Source organism: Meles meles, chromosome 14 (assembly GCF_922984935.1).
Source record: "Meles meles chromosome 14, mMelMel3.1 paternal haplotype, whole genome shotgun sequence".
Lineage (NCBI taxonomy): Eukaryota > Metazoa > Chordata > Mammalia > Carnivora > Mustelidae > Meles > Meles meles.
The window spans coordinates 26,003,108-26,028,654 of record NC_060079.1 but is presented as its reverse complement, the minus strand read 5'-3'; the positions used below and the strand labels follow the sequence as shown (position 1 = coordinate 26,028,654).

At 40.7% G+C, this 25,547-nt stretch overlaps 1 long non-coding RNA gene across 1 annotated transcript; it reads right to left on the bottom strand.

Annotated features, from left to right (window-relative positions):
* Positions 1-958: 958 nt before the first annotated feature.
* LOC123925207 lies at positions 959-13,118 on the bottom strand. Its single transcript, XR_006814931.1, has 3 exons — positions 12,990-13,118; positions 8,898-8,902; positions 959-972 (listed from the first exon to the last, which is right to left on the bottom strand). It is a non-coding gene; the product is annotated as an uncharacterized LOC123925207 (long non-coding RNA).
* Between the last annotated feature and the right edge of the window lie 12,429 nt (positions 13,119-25,547).

Sequence of the window (25,547 nt, the reverse complement as noted above, 5' to 3'; positions counted from 1 at the left end):
GTTTAAGCTGGGGGCTGAAAGCTAAGTAAGAGAAGACCAGTTATAGAGGAGGAAGAGTTTTCCAGATGGAAGGAAGAGCATATAACCAGAGGTAAGAGAAAACACAGCCTATTTAAAGCAACTTAAATAATTTCAGTATGATGTGAGGCAGCGGACAAGATTGAGAAGGAAGACAGGCTGGTGAGGTACCTGGGGACGAGGTCATGAGGCTAGAACATGAAGTGTCTTATAAGGATGTTAAAGCAGCTGTACTTTATCATGTAGGCAATGGGAAATTTCTGAAGGATATGGGAAATGGATTGGGAGTGGAGGAAGATGGTAGTAGGAAGATCATTGTACTGATTCAGGTGAGAAATGATCATCTGACCAAAATAGTAGTCATAGAGATAAAGCAAAGTTGACTAAGTACAGACACATTTATCCATAGCTTGAAAAGATAACCTGACACCAATTCTCTTTCTGAGAAATTGGGGGGGGGCGGTGCTGGAGAGAAAGAAAGAAAGTGAGAGAGAGAGAGAATGAAATTAACTCAGAGAAAAGCTGAAGAGGCCATGATAGATTGTGTAAGCCAAATTTATAATGCAGTAAGAATATGTAGATGCTATGAAGAAATGGAAAGATATGCAGAGTATAGGGAAAGATAAGGGTAATAGGAAAGAAGACCCATGAGAGAAGGAGGGAGAGCTGGCCCAGGTTCTGACAGCTTTCCTGTTCAGTTCCCCAAAGTTCCAAATTTATAATAAGCTCTGTTCATGAATTCCCATGATATCCAGCTCCTTTATTGCTGCACCTAAAGGATCCTCCCCCTGCTGCACACACAAGCTAGTTTGATTGAGTTTTAGTTCTTGCATCTTAAGGACGCTGACTAAATCAGTAATGGCTATACAAACTAATTCTTCAAGGGGCGCTTGGGTGGCTCAGTCAGTTGAGCACCAGACTTGTGGTCTCATCTCAGGTCATGTTCTTGGGGACCTGGGATCAGAGCCTGTATCAGGCTCCATGCTCTGGGCTTGTCCCTCTCCCTTTGCCCCTCCCCCTGCACTCTCTCTCTCTCATAAATAAATAAACAAATCTTTTCAAAACCATCTAATTATTCAAGAAGCTAATTAATTACCACAGAATGCAAATTAATGCAGTTATAACGAAAAATGAAACTTCTGAATGATCATAGATGTTCTTGTTTATGGATCAACAACTTTTCAATATAGTAAGTCCAACAATAATCAAAAAGTGGCTTGAAGAGCATAGATTCCAAACAAAAAGTATTGAACGGCCGTGATGTCTGATGGACCCATCTCTCTACCACTCACTCTCTAGAGTGATGCTGAATCACAAGAAACCACTTCTGAGGCAAGAGAGCACAAACCCTGAGGTGGTTACTCCAAGAAGATGAGGCAAAAGAACTTGGACGAGAGGCCACCTCTTGGTTAAGCACTCCAGTTTATACTGGAGAAGTCAGGTCGAACATCCAGTGGGAAGTGAAGGGATGATGGAAACCCAAGATGATCAATCATGTTGGACATTAGGAGGATGGGTTAGAACGGGACAAGGCTCCAAGTGTGGTGACCATTGGGAGTTCAGTATGGTTGAGTACAATACATGAAAATTAAGCGACCTACTATGTTTCAGGCCTTGTGTGGGAGTAAAAGAAAAAAAAAAAGATGAAAGTCTGGCCCATGTTCTTTTTTTTAGAGATTTTATTTATTTATTTGACAGAGAGACAGTGAGAGAGGGAACACAAGCAGGGGAAGTGGAAGAGGGAGAAGCAGGCTTCCCTCTTAGCAGGGAGACCAATTCGGGGCTCAATCCCAGAATCATGACCTGAGCTGAAGGCAGACGCTTAATGACTGAGCCACCCAGGTGCCCCCTGTTTCTCTAGTGAGAAACACAGACATGTACACAGATAATATAAGGTGGGAAGTGAGAAGACAGATTAGTACTGGTACTGAGGGTTTACAAAGAGTTTCAAGGTATAACTGCTGAGCTTGGATATGAAGTTCGAGTCATAGTTACATAGGAATGTCAGGAAAGGCAATATTATAAGTATATTTGGAAAGAGCTGAAGCACCAGAAGCAGACTATATTAGTGGTATGTAAGAGGAAAGTAGGGAATAGCGGAAGTAAAGCCTGGAGAGTTAAAGGGAAGTCATATCATGAGAGACATTTTTATTTCCAAAATAAAAAAAAATAATGGTATAAATCTTCTCAACAAAGAAGTTTCCCCAGTTGCAAAAATGAATGCTTGAAATATATCTTCCAAGTAAAAAACAAAAACAAACCAACAAACTAGAAATATAAGGAAACTGACAAAACACCATTACTACATAGTCATTGGTAAGTAGATTTTTCAACTCCAAATATCAAATAAACACAAAATAACAAACATTCTACTGAAAAATATCATTGGACCCAATTTAGGAGGAAATTGTCAAAATATGGACACTACAAGTAAGGAATCTAGACCTTTCTCTTTGTAAATTAGAGACAAAAACATACATTTTTTCCTATTTTGATGAAACATCTACTAATACTGGTCATGTATTTAGCTACAAAGAAAATCTTAGTAAGGTATCTTACATAGAGATTTTATAGATTTTTTCCTGATTAGATCAAATTAAGCTAGAAATCCTAAAATGAGACTGGGTTTTATAAGAAGTCACTGAAAGACTTTTAAGCAAGAGAGTGACACAACCGTCTAGCAAATGGGTTGGAGGGGAGTTAGGAGAGACAGGAGGAGAGAAATCACATTCGGAAATAATGCAACAGTCCTGGAAAGAAATAATGTGGGTCTGAACTAAAATAGGAATAATGGGGAATGGAAAGAGTAGACAGTTTAGAATATATTCAGTAGATAAATAACAAGGACTTGGTGACTGATTGAATTTAGGAGATAGAGAAGTTGGGGGAGGTAGAGAAGAGCTGAATGATTAAATTAGGTGGTGACATGGTACAGGTAGTATCATTAATTTAGATGAGGAAGACACACAAAGGAACAGATCTGGGGAAAAGAGAGTTCATATTTGGGCTTGTTGGATTTGAGGAACATAGCCCACAGTCCAGTATAAGGAGACAAAGAAAACTGTAAATGGACATTACCAGGAAGATTATCCTTTTTTTGTAGAAAAAATTCAGAACTAAGGCCATGATGGGTGAGAAAACATTAGGTTTCCTCTTTTATTTGGTGCCCAGTAGGGGATGAAGGTGGTTTATCAATAGTGTTTAATAGGACTTAACACTGCCTACCTCTTACACCCAGGAATAATTAAGACATCTTTAGGAGTGTCTTAAGATGGAACCAAAAAATGTCCAGTCCACTTGGGAAGACAAGACTAAGGACTATGTAGCCAGTTCTACAAATGTCCACAAGAGCACCTGTCCACTATTGGAAAAGGAGGCAGGACTGTAAGTGAAATGAGAAAAGGCCTTACTTTTAATGTCATGGGAAGACACACACGTGCACATGAGTCTTGGGGAGACACAGAAGTCTTTCAGGTGTGGGATGAGCAAAGGCTCACAGGTAACAATACACTGAGGGGGAGCGGTGGAAGGCTCAGGACAGAGAGGGGCATGCTGGGAGCAGGAGAGAGGGAGGAGGGACCTGAAGCCTGGAAAAGAGTTGGAGCTCAACGGGGCGGACAAGGGGTGATGTGGCAGAGATTTTGTCAGGAAGCTAGAGTTACTTCATGGCTCTTACGTCAATTAAAGCCATTAAAACTAATTTTGCCATGTGAATTTTCCTGAGAATTTTTCTATGCTTCTCTGGATAATTGATACCCAAGACCAATGAGTTTCAGGAGAGACTTTTATCTAACACAGACACGAAGATAAAGCCTTACTTTTCGCTTTCACATTTGAGGATTAAAGGATTTGGGTTACTTGAGGGGGCTTAGTAAGTGTTGATTACAATGATTTAGAAAATCCTCAGGGCGTCAGATGGTGATGCAACATAAGCCTTCTCAGAGAGTATATTTAACGACTTACTGGTCTAAAGCACATGCTACAGAGGGCACAGACAAGGAAGAGGCAGACCTGCTTGGCCATTAAGAGGTCTCGAAACGAAATGACCTCTCTCATCTGTGGTTTTCTAGATTGTAAGATAGGAATTGTAATTTCCTCATTCATTCAGGAGGTGTTCTATGAGTGTCCACTGTGTACCAGGTACTGTTCTACTTACCTTATAAGATTATTTTGAGAGTTAAATGAAATAACCTAAGTTAAAAGACTTAGCATAGTGTCTAGAATCTATCAGGTAGCTAATTGCATTCATTCTTCTATACCAGAGGATTTTTTGGATATTTGAGCTATTATTGGATCAGGCCAACAATGGGCCGAGACGCTTGGGGTGTTTGTTACAAATATCAGGATGTTTTGCAAAGCAAAGGAATTGACTGAATCAGGGATCCAAGAATGAAAAGACGTTTAACTTAATACATTTTGGAAGCAGTAGGATGAAGGGCAAAATGTTGCCCTTGGGAAAATGAAGCAGGTCTAAGTCAAAGCTCGCCTCAGAAACCTGTGGAGGGTGCAATGAAGCAGCAGCAGTGTTCCAAGTTGAGATCCATTGGAAATGTGAGTGCCCTACTAGGTCTAGAACATTTGGAAAGAACTACAAGGTAGTTTGCTTCATCAACATGTTCAGAGTTAAGGTGCATGACAAAATAATTGTACTTCTGAGACATCTTCAACTGTAAACACTGCAGTGTACCCAACGAAGCCTGGAAAGTAAATTTGCAATTCAGGGTAAATATTTTGAGTTGACTGGGTAAGGGCCTTGATAAATCAGATACTAGCATTTTCCAGTGCTCCAAATAAGTCATCTGAAAAAAGAAAGGAAGACAAGCTGACTCAAGCTGGAAAACATGTTTTCTCTCAGTATTACTTTTGCTTCTGAAGTGAGCTGGTTTCATTATCAGAGTGTGGCATTTTCCACTTCCCTTTTATAAACTGAACTTTAGCCCTGACCTTGAAGAGTCTAATGAGGTTGGTCAGAAGTCACAATGAGATGGAAGATGCCTGATTCCCAGAAAGAAAAGGGGAAGATCAAAGCTGTTTACATGTGCCCCCTTTGTGCTCAGAAAGGCAATAACATTACTTGTTACAATATGTGATAACTGGAACCGCCTATTTATTTTTCAATTTTTTCCCAATAGACTAGAAGCTCCTGAAGGGCAGGGACTGTTTATTATTAATCATCGTAACCCCAACTACTTGAAAAGCCTCTTAGAGGCGAGGCTCTGTAAACGCTTTACAGTAAGCGAGTGGATCCATGAATGGAGGGAAGGAGGGGGCGAACGAATGGACGGATGGATAGATGGACTCCTGGCCCTAAAGAGAAAGGCCGTAAAAATACAGGAAATGGTGCTGAAGTGAAAGGAGGACAAGATAGCCTGTTTGACTTAGACGGGTAAGAATCCCTGATGAGGGATCTCATCCCAGAGTCATGGGGAAGAAGAAAACTTAAGAAAACTTGGATTTGGTTTTTTTTTTTTTTTTTGGTTTTTTTTAATGCATATGTAAATGTTCTTTTTTTTAAATGCATATGTAAATTTTTTTTTTTTTAAGATTTTATTTATTTATTTGACAGGCAGAGATCACAGGTAGGCAGAGAGACAGGCAGACAGGAAGGGAAGCAGGCTCCCTGCTGAGCAGAGAGCCCGATGCGGGGCTCGATCCCAGAACCCTGGGATCATGACCTGAGCCGAAGGCAGAGGCTTTAACCCACTGAGCCACCCAGGCGCCCCTTGGATTTGTTTTTGCCATAGTTTCTCCTAATCCATCATCCTAGCAGTCTGCACTGTCCCTCCAGTGGAGCAAGCTGCTATTGGATAAATAAGGCGACCTTGTGAGTCCCAAGAACAAGTAAGAGCATTAGGACTTTCTGAGAAGGGCAGAGAGCCTATCTACCTCGTTCCTATCCATGGAGTAGCTTCCTGAGAGGCAAGGGCTCCATCTGCCTGAACTAGCCTGTGTTATGGGTGTCTTAAGCCACTGAGCAGTCCTCATAATGGATAGACTGTGGGGAGTGAGGGGTGGAGGAGCTTTACGAATACAGTCCGTGTGGCCTTGCCTACAGACTTCAGAGTGGCAGTGGTGAGTTCCAGGGACCATATTTGCCATGAAGGGATTTGGTCAGGTCAGTGCCGTAGGGCATCCACAGCATAATCCATCCCTTTCCAGGGCAACTCAGCCTGAGACTGACAAGATGGAATAATAAGGGAACAGTTAATTCATTGATGCCCTCCAAAAAATGGAGAAAGGTCCCCTAGTGAAGGCCCCTGCAGACATATGAGCAGCCAGAAGGAGACAGCGCATCCAGGAACTGAAAGAGCTGGGGGGATGCAGGATCCTGCAGTTCCCCTCCCTGACAACTGCTGGCCTTTGGGAGGAGGTCGTAGCACAAGAATGGTCTTCAGACAACACAGTCTTTGCCATTCTACTGGCCTGTGGAATTTGGGAACTCTCATCTCATTGCATGGAAAACAGCCCTGGGACTCACTTGCACAAGGGTGCCCCCTGGGACATGATTCACACAAATTCCAAGCTTGTAATTCATACATGTGTCAAGGTGGGTATGTTGGAAGGGAGGGCCAAACATACCATACAAAGGGAAAGCTTGATTCATGGAAGATGATTCTGCAGCAATGGCCTCCGGCTGTTAAGGAGGGAGCACAGCACGGTGTTTAAGAGCCTGGACTTGGAAGCCAAATGCTAGGGCTTCAATCCTCTCTTCATTTCTTTCACTCCGAGACTTTGAGTGAGTTTTCTCATCTTCTAGGTCTCTACTTCTTCATATGTTGAAGGGGGTAACAAGAGCACCTACGTCACAGGGCGTTTAAGAAGACTACTGTAAATAATGCAAGTCAATGCTAGCATATATTAAGTACTTGATAAACATTAGCATACATGCAAAATACGACCTGACTTATAAAATATGAATCCTATCTTATGTGTCCAAACATAGGCAAGATTCCTACGTAATTGCCCGTAGAGCAGTAGTTGGTTATGGAGCGGTCACTGGAGAAGATGAACCAGGAAACATGCATTGATCAAAAGCACACTCTGTGATACACTCTTTTTTCCTAAGATACTCAAAAATCCCTTGTTGACCTAAAGTATTTATGGAACGTAGTTTGGAAACCATTGCATTATTGGATCAAAAATAAAAGCTCTATGTCCCAGGAGTGCCTGGGTGGTTTAGTGGGTAGTGCGTGTGACTCTTGATCTCGGAGTTGTGGGTTGATGCCCCACGTCGGGTGTAGAGATTGCTTAAAAAAATAGAATCTTAGAAGAAAAAAATAGCAATATATCCTGAACTGATTATAGTTGAGGGCAGATATACTGCCCACTCTAGCAGGAATAACCAGAGGCAACTTTTAATAGCTGGGCTCACTGAACACATTCCTTCTGACATTTTGTGCCTATGCCAACAGGTGTGATCTTGATTTTATATAAGGGGTTTATGATTGACAATGCCAAGGAAAACAGGAGACCAGTGCAGAGGAAATAAAAATCTGTTATTTGGGGTTACCGTGAATACACACAGAAGCTTCTAAGACATGTATAGTAGGATGTTGGTGATATAGTGAGTAAAAAAATTTAAGTGCCTGTGAATTTCATGTACTAATACAAAAGTTTTAAACAAAGGACACAAAAGAGTAACAAGCAAGTTGGGAAACACTGACTAAGAAATTAACAACCACCTCAAATTTGCCCAGCGCCATAAGAAGTGGCCAGGGTTTTTGTTAAGTTTTTAGGTCATTTAAAACTGCGACATGGGGGCACCTGTGTGGCTCAGTGGGTTAAAGCCTCTGCCTTAGGCTTGAGTCATGACCTCAGAATCCTGGGATCCAGCCCCGAATTCCGCATCCCGCTCTCTGCTCAGCAGGGGGCCCGCTTCCTCCCTCTCTCTGCCTTCCTCTCTGCCTACATGTCATCTCTCTCTCTCTGTCAAATAAATAAATAAAATCTTTAAAAAAAACTGCAACATGAACTGTAATTTCTACTTCTGTTTTAAAAAAAAGGCTTTGAAAGGTAGATGGTCTTTCAAAGATGACTAGAGCTTAAATCTGAGAACCAATAATTTTTATGGCTTGTGGTTTTAAAATATTACTCCTGGGTGGTGATGTTGAGGGGAAGGCCTGGGGAAAATTTATCTCTGGCTTCTGGGAGTTCTTCTTCTCATCCACCCTCCCCTGGTCTTCTCTCCTCTCTATTCCTTACCTTTATCTCCCCCATGTAGCAAAGGGTTAGGAGTTGAGTTTCATGTATTAATTACACATGCCTGGCAGGAAAAACGCCGTGGACAAGGCTGTGATCAAATGATAAGGCTACAGACAACGATTAATTAAGAATGCCAAGCATATGAGAACAGTTTCGTTATTTCTGAATACAGTCTAATAAAGTCAATGTTTCATATATTTAAAAATATAAACTCTATATGATTATGCCAATAGATAACCAGGCATAACAGGTATATGCAAATTATACTTTCATAGTTTAAATCTTCTCACTTTTGGCATACACAACAGTGTCATCAAGGCAAAGCAGGGTTGGAGTGAAGAGAACCAAGGCTAGAAATGGCTCATGGAGCAGAGCAGAAGACACTCGAAAACAGGCCCTGAATTCCTGGCAATTAAGGGTCTTGGTCTAGAGTAGAAGGAAAGAAGGATAAAATACTAAGGGTGAGTAAAGGAAAAGTAGCTTATGCTGAGATGAGAAGGAACAGAATAGGGATGGAGAGGGATTTTAAAAGAAGGAAGCGGGGGGCCATCTGGGTGGCTCAGTTGGTTAAGCGACTGCCTTCGGCTCAGGTCATGGTCCCGGAGTCCCAGGATGGAGTCCTGCACCGGGCTCCCTGCTCGGCAATGAGTCTGCTTCTCCCACTGAACTTTCTTCACTCATGCTCTCTCTCTCTCTCTCCCTCAAATAAATAAATAAAATCTTAAAAAAAAAAAAAAGGAAGGAAGGGGTTCTGGTCAAGTGGGTAGACTGGTCTTAAGCAGAAGATGAACCTTGCAAATACTTAACCAGGTTCCTTCAGATATTTTTGAGGCTAACTGAGGTTTTTCCTAGTCTCATCTCCCACCTTCCCCTACTCCCTCAAAACATTTATGGTACCCCACCTTCCTTAAACCGGGAATCAAGTTTTTCATTCCACAATTAGAGATAATGCTTGATAAGCAAACCAGCTGGCCCAGGTAACATGAAACTCTTTCTCACTAAAATATTGATAGCTGATACTGGATCCTTTGCTATTTTGATAAGAAGAGGAAGTAAAAGAATGGGAAGGTCCTGGCATGAAAAAGCTTCCCAAAGAAGGAAGAACAAGAGAAACAACTCATGTTTGTGGCATGCTTATGTGTCAGGTTCTAAGTCCTTTACATGAATTAACTTGTTTAGTCCCCACAGCACCCTGTCTGAGGGACATACTATTACTAATCATGCTTTTACAGATGAGGAAACTGAGTCATGGAGAGGTTAGGAAACCTGTCTAGGGTCACTCTGGTGGGGCCAAGTTTTGAATTCTGGCATTTCTAGTCCAGAGAGAAGATGGCCCAGGAAACAAAACTTTCCTTTGTGAATGATGTTCCCTAAAGTCAACTCGTTTACTCCCAAGTGTCAGGGATAAGGAGGCGTTCAGTACAGAGGTGGGTTATCTCACCACAGTGTCGTGGATCTGCTAGTTATAGGAACACCAGCAGAGGTTACCACATTCAGGCCTATGGAACACTGTGACACTCTCTCAGTCCCATGTGTGTACTGGTTTGCTGCCTGAATTAGTGATCCTGTTGAGGTTATTTAAGCTTCCTGTGCCTCTGAGTCCACATTTGGAAACTGGGTTATTTCCACTTGTCCGCTCTCAGACTCAGGGGAATGCAGAGGGCTAATGGGCTGATACATTCAAAGCGCTTTGAGCCATGAACCAGGACTAACTGAACTTTTAGAGAACAGTATGACTTGAAAGTTGTATTTAAATTGACATAAATGGTAGAATATTCTCCTAGTAGCTTCTTCGGATGTTCTTTGTTGAACTGCCTGGTCCACCATGCCTGCCCGATTTCTTCTCTAGACTTTCACACTGAACAGTGCTAACGAAGAATGGTCTGGTGGACCTGGGTAATGCTCCTGTAGTCTGGGATTGTTCAAATTATGTGAAGATAAGGATCCTTAATTCAAAATAACAATCTTCCAGCCAGGACCTTGAAAGCTATTACTTATCCAAAAAGATAAGAAGAACTGGACCCACTCCAAGGAAACATTTTAACTTAATTGCAAACCCTATATCTTAGCATTTAATTCAGATGACAGTGATCTAACTGACACGACCAAGGGCAGAAACAATTGCAAAATTAAAAGAAATAATAATGATTTACAAAGAGATGTGGGTAAGGAGATATCAGAGACTCAAAGAATGGGGAGAGAGGAGTCTCAGCTGTAGCTATGATTAAGGACCAACAGGCACAAAAAGAAATATAAAGCTATGGTTTTTTAAAAAAGAAAAATGCTTCTGATTAATCCACATTGTCTAGTGGAATTTTCCTCCCATTTTTTACAGGATATATGTATTAGTTGTCAACCTATGTTTTCAGATAAAACAAATGGCAGCAGAAGGGTGATCAAAATATTTCTAACAGGGGGCACCTGGGTGGCTCAGCGGGTTAAAGCCTCTGCCTTCAGCTCAGGTCATGATCCCAGGGTCCTGGGATCGAGCCCCGCATCGGGCTCTCTGCTTAGCGGAGAGCCTGCTTCCTCCTCTCTCTCTCTCTCTCTGCCTGCCTCTCTGCCTACTTGTAATCTCTATCTGTCAAATAAATAAATCTTTAAAAAAAAATATTTCTAACAGATGCAGTCATCAACTTAATGATATTTATGCCTTGTATTCATGTTTTTAAAGGGCCAGAGTCATACCTGAGCACAGTCATGCCCTTCCAGACCTGAGAAAGGAAGCAATCATTGTGAGCTAATAAATAGAACCAGTGGGAATCAAGGGGGAAATTCAGGAGCAGAAATGGGGCAGCTTAAAATAGTTTACAAAAGAGTTTGAGAGAAAAGGAAGGACATTGAACAACAAAAGGAAGGTGGTAGACGGTCAAGACCTTACAGTATTAAGAAACTAAAAATCCAAAACAAGGAAAATAAAAGACCGTTTTCCCGAGTGTGGTTGTGATTCAAGCCATTTCGGATAAAAGCTATGACAAATTTCCAAAAAAAAAAAAAAAAATGGGGCGGGGCTAGAAATCTGATTTTAAGATGCTAAGCCTTCCTTTTTGGCAGCATTTTCTCATATCAGCAGATACCTCTTTTTAAGCATTCAAAGCCCTACCTATTATTCACCAAAGGGAAAACACTGATACGGATTTGTCAGTGTGAGAGTTAAGACAGTCATAATCTTCCCAGGAGAATTTACAGATTAAAGCCCTTCTTTCCAAGAGAAGGAATTTTTAGATGGAAAGCTCGTGGAAGAGGCACAAGAACCTTCCTCATGGCCTTTCTCCCAAACCTCACTGAAGGCACCTTCTATGTTTACTTCTGGCTCCCTTGGTCCCATTCATGACAATGGTTGTTATCCAGTTCATAAATACACCTTCACGTTGTCTTTGCCCGGAAAGGAAAGGGTTTCCTTTCGACACAGAACAATGGGATTTGTGTAAGCAAAAGGCCATTTAGGTAAAATTGTGCCGTGATATTTTGCTATGTCCAGTCTACGATAAGGTCATTGAAAACCCACTAATGAACCATAAAGTGCAAAGGAAACCAGCAGTCATTTAACAGTCCCATTTCACGTACAAGTGCTCATTGCTTTTGCTGAGAACAGGGTGCAGGGACCGATGCTCCTTATCTCTGTGCCAACGCTCGTTTACAAGGAGGGGAAGGAGAGCTTCCTTGGCCATACTCTGTGAGCCGCCTACTCTGCAGAGGACTCAATAGGAGGAAGGGTGGAGTGGGCACACAGGGCCTGGACAATGCTCCAGTTCTTTGCACCCCAAATATTTACTGAGACAGTCAGGTCATTCTTTGGAGATGCCAGGCCTAACCTCAGAGAGCTGGCAGAGGGACAGGAGGAAAAAGAAGGGCTCCCTCTGTTTGGGAAAGATGTGCTCACTGGATCTACGGTGATTGCAAAAGCAGCCGTATAGAAATATAAGAATTGTCCTACACACCCTCTTCAAACCGACCCCTCATTTGAAAACTCAGCTTCAGAGCAACTCGCCTAGGCACATCCTACCCAGGCATTTCGGAGTCTACAGGCTGTTCTTTCCACTGCCTGGAAAAGTCTTCTCCTCTATCTTGAGTCTACCCTTTCTTCCTGATTCCTCTCTAGCTCTCTCCACATCCCACTTCTTGCTTTAAGCCTCTCCCGGTATCCCAGCCCACAGCAATCACTTTGTTCTTTAGCCTCATATAGCACTCTTCGTAGCGCTGGTCATTTTGTGGCATTTATCTGTGTATCCATTCAGTTCCCCATCCCCAGCACCAGACGTGGCACCTAACAGTCAACCTTCCCTCTGTGCCTAGAAACAATGAGAATTTCTTCTTTAGACTGGTGTAAGCAGGTCTGTCTCAAGTTCATGTTTATGTAAAGTCTATGTAATTTTTAAACCCCAGTGAAAGGTTTTTCCATGGTTAACATGTTTGAAATATAGTACATCCTTAATAGGTTGTCATTTTCAGACATCATGGGTTTTATTAGGATGCGTAAGGAACAACTCTTGGCGGATCTGGCGTAAAGGGAAGAACAATTACCTACAGAGAGCGAGGGGAGCAAAGAAAGGATTCATGCAGTCCAAAACCCACACCGGTATGACCAACTAGTACAGTTTACCTGGGACTTTGTCAGTTTAACACTAGAAGTCCCATGTCCTGAACAATCCCTCAATCCCAGACAGACCAGCCCAGTTGGTCACCTACCAAGTGCCCATGAGCATTGTGACAAGAAGCAAATGCAAGTTTTAAATGATGGGCTGAGCCCCCTCTTCCTCCTCTCTCACCTCAAATCCTGGTGCCACAAGCTTCTCCAAAGACACTCTACTCTTCAATGACAAGTACCCAGTTCCCAGGAAGGAATCCTGGGTTTATTCACTTCTCTCGACTTCAGAAGCAGTCTCAGGCCTGGGAGGACAAACGGTCAAGGGAAAAAGCTTTATACAGAGTTCTCACAAAACAGAAACTAAAAGGAATATTTGGAACAGGAAACAGTGACCTTTATGGCATGATTCCCAAAGGGAAAGTCAAAGGCAGAGACTCAGGAAGGCAAATGTCCAGAGTCCACGGGAACTCCAGCTTACACCCAACATTCCATACCAGGCCTGCTAATTGCAGAGCCAGAGCAGCTGGTGTGATAATGTTCCCCTGCAATCAACCCAACTGTGACAATTCGAGTGGATACATGAGCAAGAAGACTGGAACCTAGGATTGTGAATACATCTGAACGTTGTCGCATGCAGCAGAACTTAGTGGCATACCTTCTGAGTGACAAAAACCTATACCGCACCAATAAACACATTCTGAAAACAAAACGGACCTCCAAGAAGCATAACAATAACAACACCATAAATAATGGAATATTCCAAAATCAACTTCAGCTCTGTAGTTTGCAGAATGACAGGAATTTTTTTCCATAATAGAATGGTAGCGCACTTAATAATTTTGATCTGCATATTGTTGAACACAGTAACTCAGAACAATAAAAGCATAATTGGGAAAGGGAAATTTTACTGTTTGTATCTCTATACTATCACTCAAGATAAAAGGTGGAGTTGAGTGGTGCCTGGGTGGCCCAGTGGGTTAAAGCCTCTACCTCCAGCTAAAGTCCATGATCTCAAGGTCCTGGGATCAGGCCCCACATTGGGCTCTTTGCTCAGCGGGGAGCCTGCTTCCCCTTCTCTCTCTGCCTGCCTCTCTGCCTACTTGTGATCTCTCTCTGTCAAAATAAATAAATAAAAATTTTTTTAAAAAAAGGTGGGGTTGATTTCTTTAAGTATAGATTTCTGGGGGCTCCTGTAGAGCGTGCGACTCTTGATCTCAGGGTTGTGAGCTCGAGTTCCCTGTGGGGTGTAGAGATTACAATAAACAAACAAGCAAATGAACGAACTTTTAAAAAGGCGTAGATTTCTGTGATCAAAAATGTTCCTGTGTACGGAGGTACAAGTAAGTAAGGCAACCTGGCCTAGAGCTGAAATTTAGGGTACTTGGTGCAGGATATAATCTTACCACCAGAGGGTATTGTTTCCTCTTCCGGATGGCTGGCAAGTTTATGTAACCACAAACTAACCTTGAACCAGCACCCACTAAAAATGGGCCAGGCCAAATCACAGCAAAGTGGATTAATCTGCAATATTCCCACAAATTCCCTCTTGTCCTCCGATTTTAGAGAGAGCTCAGTTTTCTTTCGGGTGAGAGAATCATGCTGGCAGCAAGCCAACGGACACACACTGTATGTGGAAAACAAATCACACCCCTCCTGCCAGTCAAAACAAGAGAATGGCCACTTCGGAAATTAGCCCAGGTGGTTATTTCTGATTACCTCACGAGGCAGGAGTTTCAAGGGAGCGAGAACTCAGCGGCTAGAATGAGGGAGCAGAAGGGATTTCAGGGGTAGCATGGCCTCCTGCTTGAATTTTGATGTAGGCTGATTTACAACTGAAAAAGGTCCATGTCTTGTTAGAGACCAAAAAGCCTAAGAAAGTTACCAGAGAGATTTTGACAACTTCCAAAGTCAGCCAGGGAATCTGTCCCAGCCTATTAGTATACCGAATTTAGAAAGCAAGGCCCTGGAAAGGTGCCCCAGGAGGATGCCCAAGGGAGGCAGTGTGAATCCAGCTAAATGCTTACTCTTGAAAAAGGAAGGCTTTGTCCCTTGCAGCTCGCTCCACGCCAGAGGCTCTGTCAGGGAGACAGGCTTGAAGTGCAGAAATATGGGATATTAGGTCATCTGCCTGGCCGAAGGCAAGTTCAGCAAATCCAAACTTGAAGTCAGTAAAAAATTTCCGTTTTTTTAATGACCAAAAATGATACTCGTTCACGGCTAAAACTTCAAACAATACAGAGGTAAGGGTAACAAGTGAGGGACTTTCTTCTCACAGCCAACCCACTCCCCTCAGTCCCACGTGCCAGGAATGTTCACTGTTGATGATTTGCTCATATTTTTCAGGACCTCCAATTTCTTTTTCTTTTCTTTCTTTCTTTTTTTTTTTTTTTCAAAGTTTATGTATTTATTTGGGGGGAGGGGGCAGAGGGAAAAGAAGAAGCAGATTCCCCCTGAGCAGGGAGCCCACATGGGGCTCCATCTCAAGACCCTGAGATCATAACCTGAGCCAAAGGCAGACGCTCAACTGATTGAGCCACCCAGGCGCCCCCAGGTCCTCCAATTTCTATGAATAATTAAAAAATTTAGCTGGCTCTTCATATATCTATTCATTCCATGCATCTCTCAATTGCCCGTTTGGTCTCGTCTTATTTTTGCAAAAAGGAGATGCTAAAATACATATTCTTTTTTTTTTTTTTTTTTTTTTGACAGAGAGAAATCACAACTAGGCAGAGAGGCAGGCAGAGAGAGAGGAGGAAGCAGGCTTCCTGTTCAGCAGAGAGCCCGATGTGGGGCTTGATCCCAGGACCCTGAGATCATGACCTGAGCCCAAGGCAGAGGCCCCAACCTGCTGAGCCACCCAGGTGCCCCTAAAATACATATTCTTCTACTTGAGTTGTTCATTCCATAGACCAAGGAATTTTTCAAGTCTGTTTCATTCTTTTTAATAGTGACATAGTATCCCATTGTACAGATGTCTCATAACTTTTTTAGCCCTTGTCCTGTTGATGGACATTGATGCTGTATCCAATTTCTTTTTCTATTACAAAACTGCTATAATAAAAATTCTTAATTAAAAGAAATAGTTATTGGAGCGCCTGGATGGCTCAGTCAATTAAGCATCTGCCTTCAGCTCAGATCTTGATCTCAGGGTCCTGGGGTGGAGCCCTGTGTTGGACTCCCTGCTGAGCAGGGAGTCTGCTTCTCCCTCTTCTTCTTCCCCTCCCACGGGTTTGTGCTCCTCTCACTCACTGTCTGTCAAATAAATAAACAAAATCTTAAAAAAATATACAAGAAAATAAGTAATAATTTTTTTTGAAAATAATTATTTTTTTTAAAGATTTTATTTATTTATTTATTTGACAGAGAGATCACAAGCAGGCAGAGAGGCAGGCAGAGAGAGAGGAGGAAGCAGGCTCCCTGCTGAGCAGAGAGCCCCATGCAGGGCTTGATCCCAGGAGCCTGGGATCATGACCTGAGCTGAAGTCAGAGGCTTAACCCACTGAGCCACCCAGGTGCCCCTGAAAATAATTATTAATGGGCATGTGGTGTTAAGGATCATACACTGTGCTAAGCCCTCTATACAATATTAAGATGAATAAAATATATTTTTGCCTACTTGGAGTTTCCTCTCTGGTGGGAAAGAACTATAAATATCTGACATATGAAAAAAAAGACTCAAACACTAAATCATTATACAAATAATATTTTCAAACAAATAACATTCACTGCCCAGGGAGCAGAGAGAAGGGAGGCATCCAGTTTTAATAGCTGGATTAGGAAAGGTTTCATGAATTAACTCTGTGTAGAGATTTGCTTTAGTGTGTTGAATGTAAGAAAGTTGAGGGGTAAGCTTGTAGAAGCCTTAACAAAGTCATCCTTTTCACCACGCACTGAGATATGATTTTTGCTATCTGAATTTCCTTTAGCAAATATAATTTCAGAAAGGTCTGGGAATGCTTTGTCCTTCTTTCTAAGCATATTTTGGTGGGTTTAGTCTGAAACTGAAAACTCATTACAAATATCCAACATGGTATTGTTTTTTGCTCTAACCTCAACATTTTCTGGGTAAAAGTATGATCTCCAAATCAAGCATGTCAGAGTCTGTCGAATTATTCTTGTTCCATGTGGTGTGACCCTCCAGAAAAGGATTTTATCTGCACACTAAATCCAACTATGTGTTCTAAAAAGAAGTCGTGGAAAACTCACTTGTGATAACAAATCTCTGTAAGTTGGAATCCTCCTGGCAAGCATGTAAACATGCTGAAAGGAGAGTTTTTATTTTTAAGCAATCTTAATTAGCAGGTCTTTTTCTTATTAACATCTTCAAAGTGCTCTGAGCTCCTCCCCAGATGAAAGCTTCTGTGTGCGTACAAATTATTATTATGCTCACAAAATACACACACTAAATGCAAGAAAAGTGCAAACAGTTTAACTCTGCAGCCTGCATGCCCTTGAGACACTTTGCTCTGCCAATATAGCCATCAATTATTCCATATCCTTTACTCTCTAAATGCATGCATCAAAGCATTCTCATGCACACCCTTGTAAATCCAGCTGTTTATTCCAAAATAGTTCCTCTTAATTAACCCTTGTTTCCTTTCCCCTTTGTTGGCAGCTGCTGATTCAGCTTTTCTTCTTTTGAGAAGGTATATGTAACCTTGGCTTTGAAATGGAAAATACCTCCATTTTTTTCTCTACAAAGATGGTCAGGACATAAAAGATGTGTATTAATAAAGTTTCTTTGATGCCCTGGGAAAATGCATGGGATCCAGTAAGTGAACAAAGCACGGTACAAAAATGTTTGGAGTACTGTCTCAACGGTACCACTAATAATTGCTAATATGAATTGCATACAATCATTTAGCTCACTGACCTGAATGCTTTACCTATGCAATATATGTTAATCTGCACCATGAGGGGAATGCTATCATCTCCCATGTAGCCATAAAGACACTGAAACTTGGAAAGGTTAAATGATGGTGTTCTGTCTGGCACTGTCTGGTTCCAAAGCTCATTCCCTTAGTGATTGATGGTCATGCTGCCTTTTAACAGTGACTGTCCCTTGGTAGAGAGATTTGGGATAATTTTTTTTTTCTCCCAGCTATTTTACACGTACACATTTTAAAAAGAAACCAAACTCACATACTAACCACATGAATTAACCAAATAAAAATAAAGAAGGTAGTACTTATGGGTGTGCTGACTTGGGATAAACATAAGAAACATGTCATTAACCTCTGAGTTCTCTGGGTCTTTACTTCCTCATCTTTAAAAATGAGGGGATCAAACCAAGTGATTTCAGAGGCACCTTTCAATTCTAATGTTACTTTAGCCTTTTAGTTCCTGATTATGCCGCAGAAATGGCACTTTCCTTCAAAAATAAGTAGGTTCTACGTGAGAGACTATGGACTCTGAAAAACAACCAGAGGGTTTTGAAGGGGGGGGGGGTGGGAGGTTGAGGAACCAGGTGGTGGGTAATAGGGAGGGCACATACTGCATGGAGTACTGGGTGTGATGCCAAAACAATGAACACTGTTATGCTGTAAATAAACAAATAAAAAAAAATGGATGAAAAAAAAAGTAAAAAAGTTAATGGTTCCAAAAAAAAAAAAAAAATAAGTAGGTTCTAGTTCCCTAAATTTGTTCAAAGAGCTGTGTTAAGCACTGAGGGAAGAACCACAGAACTGAATGTTAAATGAATCCCGGTCGTGATTCATCTGCGAACACCAAAGAAGAATAAAGACTACTTTTGTTAATGACGAATATTGAATAAGTAATGTAAAGTTATTACATAATTAATAAACTATAATCACAAGTGAAGAATACGCACATTTTTCTGGTCTAAGTCCAGAGTAAAAGACAACAAGTTGCATTGAAACTCAGGGCCAGGTCTTTTTCTGACCAGGGTTTAGTTTGGACATGTCTGGAATGTAGGAGTGAGAAACCCTTTGAGACAACATGGAGAGTGGGTGTTTCCAGCTGAGAGGAGCATTTGATCTTTTCTTGGAAAATAACTACCTGCACTACAAAGGAAGGTTGCTTGTCCCCACAGAGGGACACAGGAAGCATGTGGCACCAACCATGAAGAAAGGACAGAACCATCTATAATACTATAAATGTTAAGATGTCTGGGAAGCATGAAGAATATTTATTTCTGGCCACAGAGCATTATATTTATTTATTATTCCTATTTCTGACTGTAGACGAGTCTTTACTTCCTTTACTTGGAACTCTTTCATTCATGGAGTCACATTTTTCAACGAGAGAAACGTGAAGACTTAGCATATAATGGGTGTCCAATAAATATTAATTCATTAAAGGAAGCATATTAATAATTAAACTTCAATTAGAAGTACAGTTTTTTGTTTTTTTCAGTATTTAAATTTATTTATTTTTTCAGCATAACAGTATTCATTGTTTTTACAGTTTTTGTTTTTTTTTTTAAGGTGAGACTGAGGAACATTATTCTTTCCTTGATGAATGTCTGGAACTCCGTCTTCTACAGATGCTAGAATCTTCATATAAACCATCAATTTTTAAAAAACCAAAAAATTTTCCATACCATGTGGATCAAATACTCAAATATAAAAATTGAAATCATGGTAAAGTTAACAATATAACAACTTAATATTTTCAGTGTGGTAATAAGAGCAACAAAAACGTACACACATAGGGAAGAAAAATGGATGAAAGGGGTCAAAGTTTACAAACCTCCAGTTATAAAATAAAGAAGTCTTGGGGATGTCATGTACCGCATAGTGACTAGAGTTAATAATACTATATTGTATATTTGAAAGTTATTAAAAGAGTAGATCTCAAAAGTCCTCATCACAAGGAAAAGCAATTTTTGTCACTATGTATGGGGACAGATATTAACTAGACTAGTTGTAGTGATCACTTTGCAACTCATTATGTTGTATACTTGGAACTAACATAAAGTTAGAGGCCAATTATTCCTCAATCAAAAAATAATACTAAAGAGTCTAAGAGATGATTAATAAATAAATAACAATATAAAGACAAAAATGCATCTACCAATGTATAAAGAGTTTCTGGCAATCAATAAGAAAAGGACCAACAACCCAATAGAAACAAGAGGGAAAAAAATGAACTGGGAGTTCACGAAAAAAGAAACACATGTGGCTCTTAAGCCTAAGAAAAAATGCTCAATTTAACTCAGAATTTGAGAGATGCAAGATACAACTGTTCTAAGTTGTCTTGTCCTCCCCATCAGATTGGCAAAAATTTACAAATTTGATAACACACTCTGCATTCAAGACCATGGAAAAGGAAGCCTTTGCATTATGGGTAGAACAGTAAGTTTAGGATAAACTTTGGGACTCCTCACTTGCACAGGTCCCTTTGGAGGCCCTAGGAAGTGTCCCAACAATTTTTCAACATGTTACGTGGTTTTTGAGAACTTTGCAAAGTAAGATATTTTAATCACAACTGGTTAAGCCCACTGTTCTCTTCCTCTCAGACTTCCTCTCCGTCATGCTTTCCTTTGTGAAGCGTAGCATTGGAATGGCATCAGGAACTCCGGAAATCAGGTAAAAGGAAGCAGACTTGAAGACACATTCAGCACTTGGATGTAGTAGGGTATATTTATGTGGTATGCAGTCACTTCCATGAGAGCCAGCTTATCAAGTATTGGACTAGTGTTGCTCAAATACTTCTACCACTCACTTGGCCGACCACCTGCTACTCTGACTACGAGCTGCAGGGCCGGAGATCATACTGAAATATGAATATGTCTTATGGTGCCTGGTATTAGAATTATGTAGATAGTGGGGGGGGGGGGAACGAGGCTTGAAATAAATGGAGCCAGAAACCAATCTGTGAGAAATTATTTTAATCATTAGATATGTAAAATTATATGCAGACTGCTTACTTCTCACAGATACCCATCAAAATGCATATTTTTGCCTGCTAGGATATACTTGATAATGCAGCAATTATAAATGCACCATATATTTATAATCTTTTTTAAAGTGGGAATCCTGTGAAATAGAATTTATCAGAATTTCTGAGTTGTAGGACACAAACTTGTAACAGCACTACACATTGGAAGCGTGTTTGTGTGAAATTGGATGCTTTAAGCACCCCAACCACCAAAAATCTCTAAAAAGGAATTTCAACCAACCATGTGAAAGAGAAGACTAAATTATCTTTCTGCTTTCTGTCTTTAAAATGATATTACAAATGTATGGCCAAAGAAGAGGTAATCAGTGCTTGTAGCTAAGAAAAAAAAGGGGGGGGGAGAATGAGAAAGGCATTATAGAGATATGTCAGGTAGTTCATTAGTAAAGACATTATCTTACTTTACAAGTTTCTGTGATTTTCATCGCATTTTCAGTTTTTTTTAAATTTAAAAAGCTATTGTGATTTCCTTTCATATTCTATATAAATATTCATTTCCTTTCATATTTAAAAAAATATTCACTTTGTATCAACTTTGAATTAGATAATTTTGTATTCTTTTTCTTAGTGAAGGCCCACAAAATTATAATCCTCAGGCTCCATGCAACCTGAATCCATCTTTGTAATTACCCAACTCCTAGAAAATCTCAAGTGTGGGAATTTATCTTACAGATGTTCTTCATAGGTGCGAAATGACGATTATTCAGAGCCAAATTGTTTATAATAAAAGAAGGTTGAAGTTGATAGGTTGAACAGATTATGGGGTCAGGCACATAATCTAATACTACACAACTCTGAAAAAAGAGGACACACTGTATTCTGATATGGAAAGGGCTATGTGATATATTGTTCAATGAATAAACCACAGGGTAGGACAATGTGTATAGTATGTTACTTTTTATTTTAAAAATAAGCAGGAAGAATGGGATCATATATTAATATTTGTTTATCTCTGCATAAGTATGTTCTGAAAATTAATAAAAGTGACTGCAGGGAGGGAGCATTGAGTGGAATGGACACAGAAGAGGGAATGAGATTTGCTCACCTTTTACCTCTATACAAGAGATGTCTAATAGATATTCAGAAGTTAAAATTTCAAATACTGGTTTTCACTTTGGCCACATTCATGGGGGTGAGGAGGATGGGCAAGGGGCATCCTCTTAACACCTCCTTGAAATACTAATTCAGTTGCTCATTAGCCATCAGCTTTAAATTCCTACCTATTCGTTTTAGCCTTATTTATATACAGTCAGCCTTCAACAAAAGAATTGTGGAAATAACCTGAATGAATTTACTGTAAGCATCTAAAAAATTGCATTAATGCCAAAGAAAATATTTAATTACTGGAAAAATTTGAAATTAGCATACTTCAAAAGAAATAAAGGCAAGGGACGCCTGGGTGCCTCAGTTGGTTGGGCGGCTGCCTTCCGCTCGGGTCCTGACCCAGCAGCCTGGGATGGAGTCCCACATCGGGCTCCTTGCTCGGCAGGGAGCCTGCTTCTCCCTCTGCCTCTGCCTGCCACTCTGTCTGCCTGTGCTCGCTCTCTCCCTCTCTTTCTCTGACAAATAAATAAATAAAAATCTTTATTAAAAAAAAAGAAATAAAGGCAAAAAATGGGACTTATTATTTTTTTAATATTTTATTTGTTTATTTGACAGAGAGAGACCACAAATAGGCAGAGAGGCAGACAGAGAGAGGGATATGCAGGCTCCCCACTGAATAGAGAGCCCCATGCGAGTATTGATCCCAGGACCCTGAGGTCATGACCAGAGCTGAAGGCAAAGGCTTAACCCACTGAGCCACCCAGATGCCCCGGGACTTATTATCTTTAATATACCATTCATATAAAGCAAAAGAAACTCTCAAAACTACCAAATAAATATGAGCAAGGATAGAAATACACTAGTCAGAAAAGGGGGGAGTAAAAAGATTAAACTAGGAAGTCATCATTCATTTCACCCTCTGCTACAACCTCATATCCAGTATATTGCAAGGTGGTGTCAATTTTACCCAAGTGTCTTCACCATCATTACTGTCATCACCCTAGTTGGTTAAGACTAGTGCAATACCCCGTAAGTGGTCTCTCTGCATTGTTTCTAGCTCTCCTTCATTGCATTCTCTGCACAGAGACATCATTTTTAAAGGACTAATCAATCTGGGGGCCCCTGGGTGGCTCAGTTGGTTGGGAGTGTGCCTTTGGCTTGGGTCATGATCCCAGGATCTCTCTGTGTATGTCAAATAAATAAATCTTAAAAAAAAAAAAAGATTAATCTAATTATACCTCAACTCCACACACCATTAAGACCCTTCCCTGACCTCCCATTACTTATGTTAAGATCAAGATCCTTTAAGGATCCTTCTCATTTCATGGCCTTTAAACACTGATGTACCTTTCCCCCTGCCCCAACCCTAACCCATCCATTCAGTCCCACGAACTAGCCAATTTTTGCTCATCCTTCAGATTTCACCCAAAAGCTCACCTTTTCAAGGAGAACTCCCAGACTGGGTCAGGAGCCCATCACAAAACTGAGAAACACCCATCTGGCTCCTTCCTGGTGCTTAACACAGGTATAATTCTATTTCCCTGTGTGACAAGGGGGAGTTGGTAGGGACTGCCCCTACCGTTGACTCCACCAGGACAGCGACTGTCCTGTGTGACCTCATAACCCCAGCACCAGTCATGTTGTCTGATGGCTGGGATGACACTTAAGTTTTGTTGAGCAAATGAATGAACATTACTGATAATAAAAGATATGGACCTCAGAAAAAGTAGATATGGATTTAGCCTGTAAAATTGGTAGAAATTAAAAAGGAAAGCCAGTGTCTACTTGTCATTAGTGTGTGTTCAACTCCCTTCTATCTTCAAAAAAAGAAAAACAGTGGTAAAAAATACAATGTAAAATTTGCCATCTTAACTGTTTTGAAGTATACAGTTCAATAGCGTTAAGTATATTCACACCGCTGTGCAACAGATCTGAAAGTTTTTCATCTTGCAACCCTGAAATCCTGTACCCATCAAACAATAACTCTTCATTTCTCTCACCCTCCAGCCCCAACTATTTTTTCTGCTTCTATGAATTTAATTACTTTAGATACCTCATGTAAGTGGAATCATACGGTATTTGTCTTGTGTCTGACTTATTTCACTTAGTATAATGTCCTCAAGTTTCACCCATGTTGTAGCATATGACAGGATCGCCTTCCTTTTTAAGGCTGAATAATTTTCCATTACATGTATATGCTATGTTTCCTTTCTCCATTCCTCCATCAGTGGACCTTTGGGTTGCTTCTACTTCTTGTTATTGTAAATGATGTTGCTATGAACATGGTTGTGCAAGTATCTCTTTGAGACCTTGGTTCTAATTCTTTTGCATATATAGACCCAGAGAAGGATTGTTGGATATCTTTTTTGGGAGGTGAAATTCACATACCACCAAATTAACCATTGTAAAGTGAACAATCGAATGGCATTTACTACACTTACGGTGCTGTATAACCACCACCTCTGTCTAGTTCCAAACCATTTTCATTATTTCCAAAAAGAAATCCCATCCCCATTATGCCATTGCTCCCCACATTCCCCCAGCCCCTGGCAACCAACAACCTACTTTCTGTCTCCATGGATTGACCTCTTCTAGATATTTCATGTAAATAGAATCATACAATATGTGGTCCTCTGTGTCTGGCTTCTTTCACTTAGAATAATGTTCCCAAGGTTCATCCACATTGGAGCTTGTATCACTACTTCATTCCTTTTTAATGGATAAATACTGCTCCACTATATGGATATGCAGCACATTTTGATTTATGCATTCATCTATTGATGAACACAGGTCATTTCCACATTTTGGCTGCTATGAATAGTGCTGCTATGATTTCCTACCTTTTGGGTGGGCATGTAGACTGATACTGAATAGACTGACCACCAAACCTGCTGGGTCCTCTTCTAAACATGGTATCTGGTAAGGATACTCCATCACGGCACATTCTCCGGAACTGACTGGTCAGTGCCTCTGCCACTGATGGTTAAATATTTTGAAAAATTGCAAGCAAATTACCACAAGAGCAATGTAGGAAAGTCATGTTCTGTTTCGCCTAACCCCACAAAAGATTGAGACAGAAATGAGCACTTAGTAAAGAATAGCCAAATAAATCTGTCCAAGTGACCAATGATGAAGCTTGAAGTAAAAATTCAGTCTAAATAGGCATAATGATGAGTGGCTGACCCAATTAGATTACTTCTGTGATGAAAATAAGATAGAGAGTTGAGCAGTTGTTGATACCAGCAGATGAAATAGACCAGTTTTTAACGGTGGATCTCTAGGACGGACCCTCCGGGGCTGTGACTGCTGATAGGTGACAAAGTGATAGGCTGGTCCCCAGAGCTCCCTGCATCCTGAATGATCTCCAGTTGCAGTCTGCATGGCCCTGCCAATTCTTCTTCATTCCGTGACATTACAGGAGGCCTGGCCTTATGGCTTGGATTCCTGTCCCAAATATTTCTGCAGTTATCATTCCTATAAACCTCCCAGTGACTGAAGCGACTTGAGTGACTCTTTGCATCCAAAAGAGCTTAAGGAAAACAGCTCTGAAAAGAAGTTAGGTAGGTTGTATATCAAGAGCTTTCTCTCTGGAACCCCAGTCTAAGACAATAATCCCAAAGTCAGGAAAGCCATATGCACAAAGAAGTTAATCTTGATTTCAGTTTAATGCAATAAATTGGAAATATGTGTCCAAAGGTAGGAGGATGATTTTGAAAAGGAAAAAAAAATGAAGTTATCTAAAGAAGATTACTTATTTATTCAGAATTATACATAT